The 14888-nt window shown below is 39.0% G+C and overlaps 1 non-coding gene across 1 annotated transcript; it reads right to left on the bottom strand.

Moving 5' to 3' along the window:
• Nucleotides 1-244: 244 nt before the first annotated feature.
• Nucleotides 245-352, bottom strand: LOC112859140 (U6 spliceosomal RNA). The gene has a single exon (XR_003223457.1). It is a non-coding gene; the product is annotated as a U6 spliceosomal RNA (small nuclear RNA).
• Nucleotides 353-14888: the final 14536 nt, after the last annotated feature.

The following is a 14888-nucleotide window of genomic DNA, read 5'->3' on the forward strand; positions in this document are numbered from 1 at the left end:
AGAGGATAAAAATCGTCCTATCAATGTCATTACTACTATAGTCCGTGTTGGACTCCCATGCGATATAGTATTCATATGATCCATTCCTTTCTTGTTACAATATCACGGTTTTGAAAATTGAAGTATAATTAACATACAGTGAGCTACACTAGTCGTACTAGGTTCAGGCATACCACATAATGAGTAAACAATTCTATATATTGTTCAGGGCTCATCTATATAAGTGTCCTCTTAATCCCCTTTAACCAATGTTGAATGCCTCACAAATTGGCATGCCATCCTTGCACGGGGGCCATGCTACTCTTCTCTGTGTTGTTCCAAGTCTAGAAATATGTGCTGCCAAAGTAAGCACTGCGATTTCACAATATAATCAAAGAATTTCAATCTTTCCATAACGTACCCTTGCTTGAAAAAGCACCAGGACTCAAACCACAAAGACCCATTTTTCTGAATGAACTTATTAATGCATTCATTCCCTAGACATTATTGATCACCAACTGTAGGAGGGGCGAGGCTATTGTCGTATAACAGTAAGTGATAGGAAGGGCAGATGGTAATCAGAAAAAGGTCCCAAAATTTTTCCTTCCTTCCTTCTACCCTCAGTTTATTCTCTGATAGAGGCTTAACAGTAAGGAATAGATTTTAGTACTTTAGAGTCTAGTTTGTCATTAAGAGACTAAATCTCTGTACTATTACTATCCCTATGTCTCTTCTCTGATTCTGAGAGGCCATTTTCTTAGTTCCAAGCAGCGGTCTTCTGGTGGGTAACTAAGTTGCCTCAGGGTGGTAGCAGAGATGCAAATATGTCACTAGGATCTTGGTCTTTCAAGGACTGAGGATGTGTAAACTCTACTCAGGGAAGGAACTTTGGCTAGTCACAACCCTCGAAGCTTTCAGTGTGGAAGACATGATTTCAACATGCTGTCATGACCACATCAGTGCCTATAACCAAGGTATGAGTTGAGATCCCATGGATGCCTTTGTAATCTTCTCCTTTCGTCCCTATTTTAAGTCTCAAAATACCACTTCCCTATCTTGCTTCTCCCCAATTCTAGCTACTGCCACCAAAAATTAGGGGGTGATGGGGCAGTCACTCAGCATTCTCAGTTCACCTATGTGTACACAGAAGACCAACTTAGCTTCAGCTAGTATCTTCTCATATTTTATTTTTAAAATTTTATAAAAATGTTTATTTATTTTTGAGAGAAAGAGAGAGTGTGAGCAGGGGAGGGGAAGAGAGAGAGGGAGACACAGAATCTGAAGCAGGTTCCAGGCTGTGAGCTATCAGCATAGAGCTGATGCGGGGCTCGAATTCATGAATGGTGAGATCATGACCTGAGCTGAAGTAGGAAGCTTAACTGACTGAGCCATCCAGGTGCCCCTTCATATTTTCTAAGTGAACCTTAATCTTCCAGAATCTGCTCCATTTATCCTCTCTCCACGATCTTCAGAAATAGGTTTTTCAGAGATTTCTGTTTTCTCCTGTCTTTTGGTGGATTTAACATATATATCCTTCTTTTCCATTCATTTCCCTTCCCTTCCCTTTCCTTTTCTCTCTTCTCCATATTCCAAATATCTGCTCAATAATCTTTAACAGTAAGACTACAGTCTCAGAGATATTCATAATCTTTGGTCATTGAACAGCCCTCAGAGGAGGACCTTGTGTTCATTAGTCTTTTTCTCTTTTAGCTGATTATTTCAGCTATATTTTTCCAAGATTATTTAGCTTCCTGCCAGAAAGATGTAGTCCTGTGACTACAAACACAGTTTTTGATACATCAGAGAGTCTATCATGAACATTAAGACCTATCCAATCACTGTTCCTGAATTATAGCCCAAACCTCAGAGAAGCGTGCCTGGAAAACTAAGAAAAAACTGGGGCTTCTACTTATGGAAAAATTCCCTCTTTTTACTTTGTTTTTAAACTTGGATAACTATATAGGTTACTTAGAGATTACTGATTTAGAGATTAGTTCCTAAGGGAGTCTCTTTCTTTGCCACCTTGGACAGTTCCCACAAACCCTAGGCCGATGAATTCACGCTTTCTTGTAAAGGTTATGTATTCATCTAAAGGCTCTGATACAGCAAGAAAAGTGGTGAAACAACTGTTCCATCATCTGCAGGTGGTATTGTCAAGACCAGGAGACATAGGAAGGGTCCATATGAACTCTTTAGTTTGTTAGTTTATACAAACCCTTAGTTCACAATTTGGGAAGGATGCCCCCACTAATTCTATCTAGGGATAGTGATGTCTGAGATGGGGAAATGTGTGATTCCTCTCTCTTCCTCTGCACGTGAGACATCAAACGTGCCTGAAACACATAATATTTAATGTCTTAAACAAAAGTGTCGAGGCTATAACAGGCTAGGTGGGCTTTTGGCATGTAAGATGTTATTAAGTTATGAAGTCTGTTATTCTCTAGAAATGGCTCATGCATTTATATATTCCCCTCACCCCTAAACCATTTTCAGATATTAGTTTCCAGACGTTGAGAAGTTGCCCAGTTATAGTTGATTTATCATGATCCGGAGTAGCACTGGCTAGAGATAATCTGCTGTGACAGCATGTTTCATGCTTGCTTTGTGCCTTGCCTTTCTAGCACCTGTCCATGGCTCAAGGACTAGGCCAACATTCTGCCTTTTGTGAGGAATTAAAGAGCACCAGAGACTTTTCCTCCTGATTTATCATCAGTGCAGCCTCATTCACGTCTTTCTTTGTCTTCTTATCACAGAAAGGCCTGGCAGGCAAGTTGGTCCACTCAGCTGTAAGCCTGGGTCAAACCTCATCCTGGTATAGCCCTAGTTGGTTGGTTGATGGTTGTTTTGTTTATGCCACAGTTGGCCACCACAATAGGGACTTGTATCAGCCTTCTTTCTGTATGGATGGACACACAGGGAAAGCCTTTCCAAGATCTACTTAATATCTATCCTCAGAGCAGATACCTTTCCTCAGAGTCCCAAAGCAGATGTGATTTAAACCTTGAATTTTACACTAAGACATTTGTTTCATGTTCAGCAATGAGACTATTTTGCTTCAATGTTTTACTTAAAGATTTATTTATTACTGGTCAGCTCATCAAACATTAGGGCTTATGGAAAACCCCTGATACTTAATGACAAAGGTAAGAATGAGCTATCTGTTGATTTAGCAGTATGAGAGATGTTAGAGTGCCAAATAGGAGATTCCCAATAAAAACAATATTAATGCCCAACTGCGCATTTCCGTTTCTGAGATCAGTCATCTCTGAGAGAGGTTTCCGCAATCTGGTTGCCTTAATCATGTTGATACTTGTGATACAATAATCTTAGTATTTAATGTTTTGGCAAATACTAAAATTGTGAATTTATCTGAGTCTATTCAAGCATGTTTATGAATCATAGAAATCTTAAATGCTATGATTGGGTGTGAACTAATATTTGGATTTACCAACCTACTAAAGGTGTATATATTGGGGAAATGGGGAGAAAGTAGAAACGACAGAGTAAATATAATAAAACACAGAGCTTTTTATGTATTTATTATTGTGATTGAATACAAAAATATAATTCTGTATCTACACAATGCTACAATTCATCTATCATTTTTCCACATGTAGGGATTATAAAGAGATCTCTTGTTTGTACTTTTCTTCATCATCTGATGGCCATGTTAACTAAAGCTGGAGTTAGTGGCCTCTGGCAATTGTTACTGATGTCGAATAAATTAGTCCTAACTCTCATTATGCTGCTAGAACACATGGTAACTAGTTAATGGCTGACAAAAATAACAGGATATGGTATAACATGACGCACTAAATCCTCTGCTGAATCAGGCCTTTTTGTTTTTCTCAACTGTCTTCCTCTTTTCATCTGGCATTTGATCTAATTATGCCTTACCTCTGTTCATGAACTCTAAAGGTCTAACTAGGTCAGTACTAGAAAGATTGTGACTGTTGCCATGCCATTTACCTCTTACTCTAAACAAGCATTCTAACAGGTGAGAAATACCTTGGTTATCTAAATATTTGCTGTAGAGAAAGCCCAATGTCTTGGCTCTTCTGATCCTTTTCTCTTTCCTTCATTATTTCACCATTAGCCAGCCCCACTCTATCATGTAATAATAAACAGCAGCTAATATTTAATGACAACTACTTTGTGCCAAGTACATTTTATGAATTATCTTTATTTAATCCTGCTAACAACAAACTCCTTTAGCCCATTTTTAGATAAGCACATAGAAGTTTAGAGAGGCTGAGTGGCTTGGCTAACATCACATGGGAACATGGTGGAACTGTAGTTCAAAACCTGACCTTCTGACAGCAGACCCAATTCAGATAACTGATGCCTGATAACCTTCCTTGCCTCTCCTAAGGCCCACTTTGCACGTGCACAACTTTACCTGCTGAGGATGGAATTTGACTTATTTCAATGACAGGGCAGGTGTGTCAAAGATGCCATCATGAACTTTCCATGCTCATGCCACCCATCCCCATCCATGTTTTATATGTCTCACCATCTCTTCTTTACGACATTTATGCATTCACCAACTATTTTTTGAGCTTCTCCTAAGTACCAAACAATGCTCCCAGCACTGAAGACATAACAAGAGATCAATCAACTTTCCTCTGTCAAGGAACAAGTATTATACTGGGGGTGACAGTTGATGAATAAGGGGGAAAAAGTGTGTATGGATGATGCATCTGTATATATGATATAGAGTGTCCTAAGAAAGACTCTAATGCAATGATATTTGAACAAAAAGCTGAAATAAGTGGACAGACTTTAAAGGCTTTGGGGAAGAAAAAAGTATTCCAGGTAGAGAGAACAGCAGGTGCAAAGATCCCAGCATGGGAGTTTGCTTACTATATTTAAAGACCAGTGTCTCTGAGCATTATTAGTAAGTAATTAGAGTGTGGTAAGATTGGAGGATTTGTGACTTGTAGGGTATGATGAGAACTTTGGATTTCCTCTAGGTGAATGACAGAGTCACTTGGAGGATTTTGAACAGAAGATTGAAATAATCGCTCTTACTTTTTCAAGGTTTACCATGTACTATGTGAAAAATAGAACACAGAGGAACAAAGAAAGATGAAAAAAGATCAGTGTGAAAGCTTTTATAACAACTTAGGCATAAGATGATAATACCTTTATTTATAGTGGGATCCTTAGAGCTGGTGAGAAGTTATTGAGTTGGGGTGACTTTGAAAGGTAGAGTGTTAGCTCTAGGACTTGGTGAATTGGATTCAAGGTATGACACACGTGATGTGTTAAGAATGGCTCTGAGATTAGCCTGAGCAGGTGGAAGCATGAAGTTGCCATGACTGAAATAGGAATGTCAAGAGGATTAGGTGAGGAATGGCTTCAGATTTAAAGTTTTATTTTGGTCATGTTACTGTTAGAAATTCCTATTCGTTTATTCAAGTAAACATTTCAAATATTCAACAGTTGGAGGTAGGAGTGTGTAGTTGAACAAGAGGTTTGGCTTGCATGATGTAAATTTGGGAGTGATTATCACATGGATGGTATTTACCATCAGAGAACTGGATTATGTCCCTTATGGAAATGAGTCTATAATGAAGAGGACAAGTATCCTCTGAATAGTTCCCTATCCTAGTTGCACATCAGAATCCTCACGGGACTTTAGAATATATATACATGTATCAAAGCTCCACCACAGGCTCGTCAAATCAAAATCTTTGACAGCAGAACCCAGGAATCTATATTGTCAATTTCTCCAGGTGATTGATTCTGTAGAAATTGCCATGTGTTTGGGAATCAGTATTATAAGCCACTCTGTTTGTGTTATAATATGAATTAATTTTTAACGCTGTAAAGACCCTTCTTTCCATATCCACTGTTATCTACTTAAATCCAAGCTATGGTTTTCCCTTACCCTAAGTGTTCTACTCACATACATCCTTACCCTTATTTCTGCTCTATTAGCTCAATAATCTTTTCAAAGAATAAATCTTCAAAGCCGTCTCATTGTCCTCAAAGACAACAATCCTTAACATGGACTGCAAAATCCTGCCTGGTGTTGGCTACTTGTCTCTCTATCTACCTCATCAGACACCAGGCACCTCGCTCTCTGCCTTGCAGTCAGACACTTCTCTTCCTTCAGTCCCAAGGACACATCTATTTTCATTGGCCTCAGGTTTTACACCTGCTGTATCCTCCCTTCTTTCACCTAATTAACTCTTACTCATCCTTTGACCTTAGCTCAATCATCATGTCCATCGGGAAGCCTTCTCTGACTTTGTTGACTAAGTCAAATTCCCTACCCTGCCCCCCCTCCCCCCGGTAGTAAGTTATTAAATAAATTTAGGAATTTATGACTAGCATTTAAAATTTTTTAAAAATGTTTCTTTATTTTTGAGAGAGAGAGAGAGAGAGAGAGAGAGAGAGCTGGGGAGGAGCAGAGACAGAGGGAGACACAGAATCCGAAGCAGGCTCCAGGCTCTGAGCTGTCAGCACAGAGCCTGACGCGGGGCTCGAAATCACAATGTGAGATCATGACCTGAGCCGAAGTCGGACGCTTAACTGACTCAGCCACCCAGGTGCTCCTGACTAGCATTTTTAAAAAAGGAAATAGAACAGAATGGAGTAGAAGAATGTCAGAGTGGGTTGCACTTAATAAAGGTAAGTATTATCTTATAAACTTTTGCTTCTATGTGTACTAATAGGATGATGTACTCTTCTTGAAATACTTTTACAGTTGCAGGTTTTTTGTGTGTGCAATTACTAGCTTATCATTTGGCTTTCTCATTAGGCTGAAAGTCCAATGTGACTAAAAGACTGTTTCTTCCTGTTTTCCACTTGATCCATAGTCCCTGATCAAATGACTAGCCTTATGTAAGCACTTAAAGCATATTTATGGGAAAGAGGAAGGAAAGAAGACAGATGTGGGAATTTACATTTAGGGAAGGTAAGCCTGTACCGTCACACCTTATAGTGTGACCATACTAGCTCTGCCAGTGCAAAATCTGTGGGTTCATTGACCTCATATATGAAAACAACAAGGCTTTCCGTAATGTTTATTTATTTTACTAGTGTTTAAATAAGCAATGAAGTATCTTCATTTACAAGTGTTAAGTGAAATGGCAAGTTCAAAAAATAAACTTGGTATTACTATAGGATGTATTATTATTTTTAAAAATTTTTTTATGTTTATTTTTGAGAGAGAGAGAGCGCGCGCATGCGCTCACGAGTGGGGGAGGGGCAGAGAGAGGGAGACACAGAATCTGAAACAGGCTCCAGGCTCTGAGCTGTCAGCACAGAGCCGGACTCAGGGCTTGAACTCATAAACCACGAGATCATGACCTGAGCTGAAGTTGGACACTCAACTGACTGAGCACCCAGGCGCCCCTATGTTGTATTATTATTATTTTTTTTAATTTTAATTTTTATTTTTGAGACAGAGAGAGACAGAGCATGAACAGAGGAGGGGCAGAGAGAGAGGGAGACACAGAATCGGAAGCAGGCTCCAGGCTCTGAGCCATCGGCCCAGAGCCCAACGCGGGGCTCGAACTCACAGACCGCGAGATCCTGACCTGAGCTGAAGTCGGACGCTTAACTGACTGAGCCACCCTGGCGCTCCCAGGCGCCCCCGTTGTATTATTTTTGAAAAGGACCTTTAGATATCAATCCACGCCTTCCTGAACTACAGTAGGAAAATCTATTTTTTTTTTTGCCTTCTGAAAGTTTCTGGAAAATTTAGAGATGATATCACAGTTAATAAATTAGTGTCTCATCAGAGAGCACTCTTTATTCCCCAAAGTAATGACTGTTTCTTCTTGAACTTCTGATTCACTTGTCCCCATGGCACACACAGTACCTTCTCACAGAGTAGGCTTTTCTTAAATTAGATCTGTGCATCATTTAAAATATAAATCCTGTTTTTTAGATTATATGGTTTTACCAAAGTTTTATATGGATAACTTGTCATCCAAGTATATTGGAATTTTTTGATGACTGCAAGGCTACAAATTGTATTCTACTTTTTACAGTCATGGAATCTTGATCTTGTCGCACAAGTCTCCTCCTCAGCCTTAATCTAGGACTACAAGTTCAGGACTGCAAATTCAATCTCCATCTTTTACATCTTCTCTTCTAAGTTGCATAGGATTTTACTTTTTGAACAAAGTTTAGCCGCCTTGAACTTGGGATCAAAGGTATTTCTGGGAAGAGGAAGAATATTTAGCCTCAGAGAGGAGGGAGTAAAGAAAAAGTCCTAAAGAGTAGTGAGAGGAAAGAAGTCTTAAGTTCCCAGAAAGGATAAGTAACTCAAATTACAGACTCACAATATTATCATGAAAATACACTTAAAAATAATTTAAAACTGCGGCTCAGACCTAAAGTGATAAAGTGCCTAATGAGTTATTTAACTCATTATTTAGAAAAGTAGAGGGATGATAAACATTCAAAGAAAGAGAGAAGAGATGTATGCAACCATTGGAAAAGAGAATGTCGAAACTAAATTGCAAAACTAGATAAAAACTCATCAGGGTTTCACAGGGTAATAAAGCTATAACTTTGATGTTATTTTTTCTATTGGACAAAAACAATTTGTACTTATCAATCCTCTACAAATTAACCTCTCACCACAGAGGATGGACACAATTATAGTAAATGCAAAATCAAACAAAATCACATCCACTATTATGTCGTATGTTGTATTATGTATTACACCCATCATTATGTTGTACACCTGACACTAAAATAATGTTATATGTCAATTATATCTTAAAAAATACAATGGCAACAACAAACTACATCGCCTAGAGAGAGAGAGAGATTTAACTTACATAGGCTTGTCAGATAATACTCTACTAAGGCTCTGAAAAGTTATGCAGTCATCTTCTTTCCAAATTTTGAATTTCTTTTCTTAGCACTATAAATTGACAAAGACAGCTAAGCACCTAGGTTGGAATGGAGAAGATACAGAAGGGCTGTTTGCAGCTCCTAGGAATAGAGGAATTTATGTGTCACAGGACAGGAAAAGTTGGAAAGAGAGTAGTCAGTTCTGTTTCCATCTGTTGGCCTCACCAAACTGAAAGCAGAGCTTAGCACTGGGCCAGCTGATGCCAGAAAGACCAGGAGCAGAGACCTTTTGGGGGGCTAACTAAAACACTGTGCCTGCCCCATTGAGATGGCCTGTTACTAGGGGATCACTAAAAGCTTTAAACCCATAAGCACACAGTGTCAGCAGAAGCTACCTGACAAATCAATTTATCTTAGTGAAGTATTCCCCTGGATTTATCATCCCCTTCCCAGCAACTCCCAAAATGAAGGTGTCATGAATCAATAACAGGTGAATGGGGAAAAATATTCACAGACAGGCTGAGGGGAGGAAGCCCTGTAATTTGTAAGTTGCATAACCAGGTTAACTCTCTGCTGCATCCATGGATCAATCTCTGCTCTTTATATAAATGATTTACTACTTCAGAAGTTTTGCAATCTATGTCTAGCTGAAAAATGAGTTTTGCTTTCAATTTATCTGTGGCAGTATCTATAGCCTTTCTTGGTACTTTCTGATCTTTCGTTCTTACTGAAGCCTTGCCTAACTTTCTTCTGAGGCTGGGAATTTCCTCAGGGACTTCTAAAAATAGCAGAGGCATGACTATATGCGGTTGTTGGCTATTATGGTAAGCATCACCATATTTTAGTTGCAAAAATCACCTCCACAACCTTCATTCTCGAAAACATAAAAGAAGTGTTCAGGCCATCGCTATACCTAACAGTGCATCAAATATATTTGGGGCTGGGAACTCAAAGATCTTCACTGCCTCTTTGAGGATATGGGAGGATATGGTAAATGCAGAGATGACTCTTCTGTGTATCACACTGATGTCCCTCCCAGAAGAATTCCCAGAGGAAGGGCCTTAAGATTATTGAAAATATATATTTCTGTTAACTTTGTTTTAAAAAACAATTCTGTGCTTTTTTTAATATAATTTTTTAATGTCTATTTATTTTTGAGACACAGAGACAGAGCGTGAGTGGGGGAGGGGAAGAAAGAGAGGGAGACATAGAATCCGATGCAAGCTCCAGGCTCTTAGCCATCAGCACAGAGCCCGACGCGGGGCTCCAACCCACAAGCTGTGAGATCATGACCTGAACCGAAGTTGGATGCTAAACCAACTGAGTCACCCAGGTGCCCCAATTCTGTGCTTTTTTTTTGAAACAATAGAAAACTATGAGGTGGACAGGCTCCTGGGTGGCTCAGTCGGTTAAGCGTCTGACTTCAGCTCAGGTCATGATCTCATAGTCTGTGAGTTTGAGCCTCGCGTCGGACTCAGGGCTGACAACTCAGAGCCTGGAGCCTGCTCCAGATTCTGTGTCTCCCTCTCTTTCTGCCCCTCCTCTGCTCATGCTCTGTCCCTCTCTGTCTCAAAAATAAATAAAAACATTAAAAAAATTTTTAAAAAGAAAACTATGAAGTGGAGAATAAAGGAACATACAAAGATGAGAGTTCCTATAGCACGTCTGGCATCCTGGGGACCAAAGATCTTTTCTTACTGTCTGCTGTACACTTTATAGTTTTCCTCAGTTTTTCATAGCCATTTTGGCATCTTAATCATGTATCAAAACTGTCTTGACCTCAAATATTTATAAACTGTTTGATGTTCTCTTTAAAAACACAAATGAACAAATAGTATATACTAATTTCTAGGGATTTCCAGAGACGATCATTCTTCTGTGTTCCTACAAAAAGAAGATTCTCTACCTTAATGGCAATAGAATATATATGGAAGAGGTGATGTAGCCCAAAGCACCAGAAATGAACTTTTAAGAATATCAACTGTTTGCCCCTATTGAGTAATCATAGATTTGAAATGGCTTCTCCAAAAGTCTATTCTGGGAACTACCATAAAGGAAGGAATTATTACTTAAGAATTACCTGTTTCCTCGAAGTTTAGTCCATACAAAATATAATGCCAAGCCACACCTGTGTATTCTATCTGCTTAACTTCTTGTTCCACCCAGGGTGGGCAAAAGTGTGTTTGCCTTTTGAAATGCTAATGTTTCACTTCTGACACTGGATAGGTTGGTAGATAATTGGCCATATGTTCCTCGGGTGAAACACTAGGGCACCACAGTGAAACCAAAAGTAGTGATCACAAAAGTTAATAGGCAAGGCTAGTTCATGATCAAGCTATGAGGGAGGGGACCTTTCTTCCTCTTTACCTAACTATCATCGCCAAATCTCTCCCTTTTCCTTCTGGCACTTCCTCATCATCAAAATATTTTTTTCTGAGATAAAAGATCTGATCTCAGTTATGCACATCTTACTATAATTGTTTACATCTGGCTGAGAGATAGAGCCATGGTTTTTGGCATTTTAATCCAAATGCCTAACGAAGAGCAAAGGTCAGTTATCCCCAGAAAAGAATTTCAGGCATAGGAGTGTACGTAGATGGGGAATTTGAGGGAGAAAAGAGGTACTTTCCAGTCAGAGCCTAGAATTGCAATTATCCTGCCCATAGAAAATTAGCAGTGCCTGTGCTCTGAATAGGTAAACACTGTTTAATGGTGTACAAAGTTGATACGTAACAAATCCAGATGGCTTAATTATGATCATAGAATAGAACATGACAGGCAAAATTAAGGAGACTGTACCATCAGTCTAATATCAAAACATCAGTGGAAAGTCAATTAAAATGTATAAAATTAAAAAAAAAATCTTGATTCAAACACATTATTTAGAGATAAGCTATTATCTACCAAAATAAAACCGGTTTGTTAAAAGGGGCAATGTTTCCTGACACTTTATGTTTAAAAGAGGGAAGTTCTCAAAATACTTGGCTTGATGTTTAACTTTTTGAATTTGTATATTTCAAAGAAAAGAGAAGTGAATACTTCAAATGAAACAAGTTTTATGCTGTGACCTCTTGAATATTTTGTGAAATCAAATTTGCTTATATTACAATTTCATTTCACAACATACATACCCATGTCACAAGTTCTGTGAAGCTTGTTATCGGGAAAAATATGGCAACTCTGTATTTTGATTTCATAGAGCAAAGTCCTTTGTAAAATTCAAATGGAAATTCTAGAATGAGAGAGGTAAATTCACGTAAGAAAGAGTCTCTCAGTTTCTTCTTCTTCTTCTTCTTCTTCTTCTTCTTCTTCTTCTTTTGGTGAAATTCTCTGGAATGACTCTTGCTAATCCAATCTTTCAGCTTTACAATCCCAAAGGTAGAGAAGGACTAGCTTTATTCAAAGGATTTGTAAAGCCATACTACTTCTAAGATAACAATACCTATTCTGCATCAATTATTAATTTCATTTCTTTGTTATGAAACCTTGATCATCTGAATCTATTTTGAGCTGATTATCTTAAGCTCTCAGAGAAATATGACACACAAAAGAGATACCTGAAATAAATATTTAAAACATAAGAGTGAATTTTTCGGTTGGAATAACTTTCTTTCTTTCTTTCTTTCTTTCTTTCTTTCTTTCTTTCTTTCTTTTTGTTAGCTTATTTATTTATTTTGAGAAAGCACGGGAACATGGAAGGGGCAGAGGAAGAGGGAGAGAGAGTATCCCAAGCAGGCTCTGTGATGTGAGCACGGAACCCAATGTGGGCCTCACCAATCATGAGATCATGACCTGAGCCAAAATCAAGACTTGGATGCCTAACCCACTGAGCCACTTAGGCACCCTGGTGGGAAGAACTTTAGGAATTACAAAGAGTAGGATTTTATTCCCATAAAATTGCAAATGGCTTGGTAGATTTCTTTTTTTCTTTCACATGTAAGCATATGAAAAGTCAACTTATTGAAGTGTGAATATTTCCCCAAACTTATGGAAAGAATTCAGAGTCGTGCTTTTTAAGACAGTCAATGTAGGATTGATAGCACCAAAATAACAACCTAGGAGACCCCAGCTTTTGTCTCCCCACAAAGATCAACAACTAGATAGCTAGCCACAAACAAAACATCTCTGGAAGAGGTCTGTAGTCCTCTTAAAAATCCAACAGAACAAAAAATCTGAGAATACCTCACACAAAAAAGAAGCAAGACAGTTTCATTTTGCCTACATTATCCTACCCTCCAAGTCATCACTGGGGGGTGCCAACAGAGAGCTCTCCTGTAGAAAAGTTACGCTTACCGGGAAAATAAGAACACAGTGAGTGAACAGCTGCTCTAGACTTGCAGGGCACTGTACAAAGGATTCACTTTGGTTTCACCCAACTCAGATCAGCAAAACTAAGAGATACAGAGATGGCAAGGAACAAGGAAGAAAAGCAGGGGTTACCAGTAACCACAGGGATGGCAATCACAGCTCACAGTGATCTGCTGAGCAGACAAATCCAGCATCTTTTGCCACTGAAAAAAACCAGTGACCAGCAACTTGCCATAGACTATCCCTTAAAGATTTCACCAGCTTTCAGCCCACAGACATTCACACTCACTAATGCCAATTGCCTAAGTTTCTCCTTGATTTCTCCCCCAGGAACCACACTGGCAGCCAGTGCAGGTCTCTGCAGCTGTAGAGTGCAAGACATCAGCTGAGACCCTATGAGTGACTCCCACCACTGTACACACACTCAGAGGTAGTCCTTCCAGCTGTACGCAGCTGGTCTGACATCTGTACATGGCTGGCCTGACATCCATTGCCACGTATTTGGCTAGGGAGACACTGTGCAGTCATGGGAGAGCAGCACACCAACAGCTAGGGCCCTGAGCTGCTGTGGGCTTGGATCAAGCCCATCTTCTGTCACTGCATATGATCGTACACAATGGTCAAACAGGATTTATCCCTGGGACGCAGGGATGTTTCCACATACTCAAGTCAATAAATTACACTACACTACATTAATAGAATGAAAGTTAAAAATCATATGATCATCTCAATGGATGTAGAAAACACACTGGACAAAATACAACATCTTCCATGATAAAAAGTTCAACAAATTGGGTGTAGAAAGAAGATATCTCAACATAGGAAAAGCCATATATGAAAAGCCCGTGGCAAACATCATACTTAATGATGAAAGCTTGAAATCTCTTTTCCTGACATTAGGAACAAGAGTGTCCACTCTCACCAATTCTATTCCACCTAGTACTGAAAGTCCTAGACAAAGCAATCAGGTAAGAAAAAGAAATAAAAGACATCCAAATCAGAAAGGAAGAAGTAAAATTGTCCTTGTAGATGATATAATCTTATATAAAGAAAATCCTAGACTCTACCAAAAAATTGTTAGAAGTAATAAACAAATTCAATAAAGTTATAGAATACGAAGTCAAGATACAGAAATCAGTTGTGTTTCCATATTCTTTTTTTTTTTTAATTTTTTTTCAACGTTTATTTATTTTTGGGACAGAGAGAGACAGAGCATGAACGGGGGAGGGGCAGAGAGAGAGGGAGACACAGAATCGGAAACAGGCTCCAGGCTCTGAGCCATCAGCCCAGAGCCTGACGCGGGGCTCGAACTCCCGGACCGCGAGATCGTGACCTGGCTGAAGTCGGATGCTTAACCGACTGCGCCACCCAGGCGCCCCTGTGTTTCCATATTCTAATAAAGCAACATCTAAAGAAGAAAGAAGGAAAGCGATCCTATTCACATTAGCATCAAAAAGAATAAAATATTTGGGAATAAATTTAACCAGGGAGGTGAAAGATCTGTATGCTGCAAATGCTGAGACATTGATGAAAGACATTGGAGAAGACGCAAGGGAAGGATACCCTACACTCATGGATTAGAAGAATATATATTGCTAAAACATCTATACTACCCAAAGCCATCTACAGATTCAAGGCAACCCCTATTGAAACTCCAATTGTATTTTTCATAGAAATAGAAAAAAAAATCTTAAAATTTTTACTGATCCACAAAAGACCCCCAAATAGTCAAAGCAATCCTAGAAAGAACAAAACCAGCCTTCTGATTTCACACCTTCTGA

Source organism: Puma concolor, chromosome B1, assembly GCF_028749965.1.
Source record: "Puma concolor isolate L17-30 chromosome B1, mPumCon1.1.hap2, whole genome shotgun sequence".
Lineage (NCBI taxonomy): Eukaryota > Metazoa > Chordata > Mammalia > Carnivora > Felidae > Puma > Puma concolor.